Below are 6,682 nucleotides of genomic sequence, written 5' to 3' on the forward strand. Positions count from 1 at the left end.
TTAAAAAATCGTCCGTGTTCACGCTTATCTCCGGAAATATACTCCGCAGACGTAGTGGAAGACAGCTCCGATGACTCTAGGATTCATCGACATCAGTTAAGAAATCCGCAAAATGTTCAGTAAAAGACGTTTCGACTGGCCAAATTGATATGCAATAAAACACCCAATAAATATGTAATCAAATCTTCTATCAATATTCACTTTTATGTATATGTTCATATAAGTGTGCGTTTAATTGCAAAGCAAGTCTACTATTTTACAGATTCAGCACCTGTAAGTTTTACTTAAAACACCTATTCTTTAATGCTATTTGCTTATTTTTGTCATTTTAATAATTTTACATAGATGTTTAGAATTGGGGTGCAAAAGGTCCGACTTTCATACCTATGCTGTACATATAAATTACGTTTAAATGAATAAGAACGTGTAACTCGGGGTTTATCAGCATACATTATATAAAAACAAATAGTGACATATTAAATTACCAATTTTAGTTATATTTATTAACAAATGATAAAAGCTCAATACAACACTATTATATACTCTTGTATTGGTAATACAAGTGCATAACTCAGTTAAGTACATCGTACACATTTTATGATACAGGGGGTATCGCTACACGAAATCTAGAAGGCCTACAGGAAGCTCAGTCTGCACATCATCTGGATATGGAAACTGGTTATTCAGAGATGTTCATGAAAATTGCCTTTACAAGGCGTATACTGCGTAAGTAATACATGTTGTAATCTCAGCGATCTGTCAACAATGAGAACAATAATTTAAATAAAATTTATTTATCAGAATAGTATGCATATTTTATACTTCTCATCTAGAGACTTCAAGATTAAAAAAAAATCATTATTCGATTGCAGCACACACAGGAATACAAGTTTAATACATAAAGCAATTTCCAACAAAACGCACTAAATTGCAAAATAATTTTGGATTACATAAGTGACGCACAATCCATTATTTGTTAAACTGCCGACAGTAAAAAAACATAAGCACTTCGGATGTAAATGCAGTCAGAATTTGCACCAACACTTACTTTACACCTTACAACTCATTGTCTTAAGATTAACTGATGAGGAGTCCAGGAATATCTGGAAAACGTACGGGCATCCGGATGGACCTGGATGTACTTTACCATTAAGTTTGCTTACAGTGTTTGGCCAGCTTATTTTGTTGTTGATTTATTGAATGTACGATATAATCGGCATGTGTATTGAAAAAAAAAGAAGTCAAATGTTTATTGGTTACTTTTGCTTTGGTAGTGCTTTGCAGGTGGTTCGCGTGTGGCTATGATATTATTAGTTAAAACATCGTTTTTGAATGAAAAATAATCTTATTATAACGAAAGAATAAACTTCTCTGAAAAAAACATTTCACTATTAAAAATATATATAACAAGGTTTTCAAATAAGAATCACCCGAAAACAGGGTGCATCGCTTTGAACAGCAAGAACTTCATTAATTGTGCAGCAATTTCCATGAACTCTGTCTTATTCAACGCAGAAATGAATTTTCTTTCTTACACAACTCATGTGACCTCCTCGTCAACGATCAGACCCGATTTATGAATGAAATCTTCAGGAGTAAAGACACACCTTCGCATTGGACCAATGAAATCACTCGTGTATTAAAAATGTCGGCCAGTTGAAATGTATGTAAACAAAGGTTTTAAACGGCGCTGGATAGTTAGTTTTGATGCATAATGTAACGGCAATAACGGTAAGAATGCTTTATTTTCATACGTTTTATTGAATTATGGTACCTAGGTCCGTGAACTTTGCACGGCAAATGCTTTTACTCTCTAAAGATTTCAGTCTTCGATCGGGTCTGATCGATGACGAGTAGATCACACGAGTTGTGTATCGTGTTATTGCTTAAACTTTGACCCAGCATTCGTAAACATATTGCAAGATGTGTACATTTCCAGAAAGGCAATTTATTTCTTCGTTGAATAAGACCAAGTTCATGGAATCGCTGCACAATTTATTAAGTTATTGCTGTTCAAAGCGATGCACCCTATTTTCATGTGATTTTGAGTTGAATACCTAATTATATATATATTTGATAGTGAAATAATTTTCAGAGAAGTTTATTTTTCGTTATAATTCGATTATTTTTCATTCAAAATGATGTTTTTACTAATTTATATCATAGCCACACGCTTACCACCTGTGTAAGTGCATATGCTTTCGGGATATAAATTACAGATTTTAAACTTCTTGTTCGTCACTTGCTTTCAGCAATTATCTTTGGAATGGCCTTGCCAAATTGAATTATCGATAAGAACGGCTCGTTTTGGGTGAGAAACTTATATTTTAATGTTGCATTAACATACAGTCAGATATATGTGAAGATATTTAGAATTTTTGTTATAGGTCAACATTTATTATAGATTTTATAAGTTTTATACTTTTAATCATAGGGTTAAATTTCTAACCATACACATACATTTTTGTTTACTTATTTATTTTACAGATGTTCGTGGTCTATATAGTGGTTTTCATAGTGATCATGCCAATTGTGGTTGTAAGTTAAACGCATGTATATATTCATTTTTATACTTGCAATTTTACGTTACACAAGTAATGTTTATATCTGAAAGATGGCGTTTGGTGGAATAATAGCAAGTTTAGTAAAGATCGGGTGCTGAATGAGACGAACGACCTATATATATATATTGTTAATACCACAGTCCCAATATCAGTGAGTATACGATTTCAGCTGACGTTTTGGTATTCATACTTAAGTCAGCTGTGCCTTTATAAAGACTGTTTGTATAATTTACTTTCATTTTATTTTAGAGCCCATAAAGTTGCTTGGATATTCTTGGGAATTTAACTATAAATTTAATCCGAAGATAGAGATGCGACCAACTGTGGGCAAAGAAGAGGTAATTGATATTGCTGTGTACAACATATTTTCTTAAACGTTTGATATTCATGTAGTATTCTATGCGTTGACATTATACCGACATTGAAGGATGACCGTTTGTAATTGATTTGTGTTTCTGTCAAATGTCTTGGGCAAGAGTAGTTTGTGAGCAACTGCAAACTAGACTAGCATCACGTCTTGTCTCGAAAATCTTTGTTATTAGACAAAAACCGGCGAATAAGTTTGATGTACATATGAACTCGTTTACATAAAAATGTTTCTAGAATGCTTACTTTCGTTTTTGAATCGGACTTCATTGACTAATAAAAGATAATCAGAAAATAGTTAAAAGCATGAAAAATATCATGAAAAATGTATCAATTCATTTTTTTCGGTCCTTTTTTTAAACCTCGGAAGGATAGCGCTAATTTAGCAGAAAAATACTATTAAGACTTTGCTCTTGTTTGAAGAGCACAATACATTGCGATGTGGGGTATGTGTTCTCATGCCCGGTATTCGATTAGCTACTGGAAAAAAATATGTTTTAGGAGTTTCAGTATTTCTACTTTTGAATTAATTTGTGTTTAGTTATCTCATTATTTTACAGCTAATGAAGCTGTTGAACAAGAAGAAGAAAAAGAAGAAGGCTAAAAAGGCGACTTTCTGGGGTGCGGCGGCACAGCACGTGCACTGTTGCACGCACAACTTACGAGACATACATTTGAAAATCCGAAGTTTAAAGTTGGTAAGAATTAATATCACAAAACATTATAAACAAGTTTTCCTCTCCCAAAAAGTACACTCTTATCCCATGTTCTTAGGATGGCTGGTTTGTGTTGCGATATTGTTAACAGTTACCTATCATGATGTAAACAAGAATATTCAATTTGTTTAAAAAACTCTTTTATATAATTATTTATAATTAAATATACAAGAGCTTTATGTCAGTGGCACTATATTTACATGGCTGAAAGTCTGTGGAATTCCGAAATCAACCATTTTATCGAAAAGACAATATCTATTTTTATGTTCATTCTTTCCGTATTTATTAAATTGTGATTTCCATATATAAATTTGCTTTTATTTCATTTTTTCTTAACCTTTTCTGGTCACAGGTTCGCGGAAATAATTTATAATTATTCGAGTTCACAATAGGCCGACATGGTTGATTATCATCCCATGGAATCCGACAACTCACTTCTAAAAATAGAAAACAAACAAACACACATACGGTGGGCTCAAGCGTCGCCGTTTCTCACTATTGCTACATCCAAACCTATACGCTCCCTCGAGACTTTTTTGACGGAAACCGCCAATGCGTCGTCAAAAATGTATTATTGATCACAATAAGCTTCCGACCGATTTTGGATCATAGGATGTCATAAAAAGCATCATCAGCTCGAGAACTCATCAGACTGAATTCTTCTCTCTTGCAGTTTCAAAATTGAATATTGTCTGGTCCTTTATGGTAGGATTGCACCTGCGTTTAATGCTGTAATTCACTTTAGCAAAAATAGAACCCAAGTAAAACATAATACTCAAATAGTTTGACAAGATTAAAATCGAACATAAAGTGAAATATGAACATATCGTCCCGTGTGACCTCGTATCGAAACCAACACTGTCAGAGAAAGTCCTTGATCATCTTCGACTGTAAATTATGTTGATCGCATATATTATCATTAAGATGACATAGTGAAGTTACTCTTGCATTCATACGATGCAGCGGTTGATCGGTTTGTTTGCCCGCATCACTGTTAGGGTCAAACTACTTCCACATTTCTCAACCGATTGAAATAAAACCAATAATATATTATTATGAAGTGTAGATGTGCAGGGCACTTTTTGTCACCAGTCCTGCATACCAACTTTATTAATACTAAATTATTGGTTATCGGACACGAATTAACTTTAAGATATAAGTTGCTATTTTTCCTGATTGTCATTCGAATACATACTTTCTGTTTGGTTTTATAATCCGAAAATATTGACATTTTGTTACAGATAGCTGTAGCACTTTTTACAAACAAGGTGTTTAAATAAACACTATAGGTTACACCTACTATTCGCAATCAATCTGTTGCGGAAGCGTCCATAACTGAAAGAACTTTGACTAACGTTTTCTTAATGTGCTTTAATGATCATATTATGTCTTGTATCTTACCAATCGAAAATACATGTGCAAATACCAACATTTGTATCACAACTTATTTTACCGATATAAACCATTCGATGTATAAACTTTTTCACCTGTTTTGGCAGTCATTAGGTATGCAAATGTGTACTTAAATACTGACGACAAACACATCACGTAATGGATATGTTCGTGTAAACTTTATTTGGGAACACGTTTATGTTAACAACTTTGAGCATATAATATGGACAAAACATGTTGACTTTGTATGAATATCATGAATATACGAGCATAGGTGTTCGTTTCACGAGCGAACTGAAGAATCACACTTTTTTGTATTCTGCACTTATCGCATGAACGAGTTTAGCAAGGCATAGCTAAGTTCGATAAAACTATTAAAAAAAACAGCATTTTGTCCTTGGTGAACCTTAAATGTATATACTAATTAGATAAACTGGTGCTTGGAAAGTGAATATTAACTCTTACAATTACTTATTGAACAATTTCGGTTTGTCAATTTCATATCAAATATACATTCTTCGGAAGTGTCCAGCTCTTATTGATAAAATGGTCGAAATCCTGGCCAAGATTGTGTCTTACAAAATTCACATGCAGCGTAAGTGAAAGTACCTATACTTCCATTTACGGTTAACACTATCTATTTAAACACGATTGTATCGCAGCTTTTATTAAAAAGTAAAAAGTAAAAAGAAACTACAGACGAAAATGGCTACACAACAAAGAAAGAAAGCACATAAACCAAGCATACCTTGTCTCAAAACCATAGAGAGCATCTGTATGGGACTGGGGCTTTACTGCACAAGTGGGGCGAAATATATTACTGCTTGCATTTATACGTTCTTGTTGTATTAAAAAAAATGTACTTTTATTTTTCTGTAAGTTTTTATTGAACCAACAAATGCATTTGTTATCTTGACATATATTGTTTGGTGTTTAATAGTTTAAGATACCTGCGCAAAATAACAACATGACATAAGCATTTATTGATTTGCATTATGTAATACTTGCAATAAGAAGAGCCACACAAAACGACTGGTTCGCACCACCAATAATGTTATAATTTTTTATGTTATATCAATTTTCAGTCTATCCGAGACTTTGTTATTTGGATACAGACAAAAGACGCTCCCTGCTAAAGGATCTTAACGAAGGCCAAAACAATGTTATTATGAATGTCTATGCGCTCATGCCTTTTGTTACTATGTCTGCGACATGTGTAGGTAATGGTTTGAATAACAGACGCCGTTTTGTTAATTGTCATTATATTGTTGTTGTTTATTTCACCGGTTTTCTACCCCAAAATTGTGCATTGAACGTAGCAACGGAATTAACCCAGTGAAAATAATGTAAGCTCTGAATTTGTTTTGTGTTGTTGTTTGTATTCTCCTGTTGAGTGTGTGCACTATTTCACACTTTCGTTAAATAAATGACTTTCGAGTGACGACTTATTTTTGCAGGGATTTCAGTATTCCTCGTGGTTCTCTTTATTTATTATGTTTGCCAACATGGTGTTATTAAATTGAATGCCATTTTGCCGAAATCACACATTTTCGCCCACTTAATGTCCTAATTGGTCGGTAACCACAATTTAAAGAATGTGCAGTCAGTCTAAACTGAGTCACACATACTATAATAATTACTCAA

Source organism: Dreissena polymorpha, chromosome 4 (assembly GCF_020536995.1).
Source record: "Dreissena polymorpha isolate Duluth1 chromosome 4, UMN_Dpol_1.0, whole genome shotgun sequence".
In the NCBI taxonomy this organism is placed as follows: domain Eukaryota; kingdom Metazoa; phylum Mollusca; class Bivalvia; order Myida; family Dreissenidae; genus Dreissena; species Dreissena polymorpha.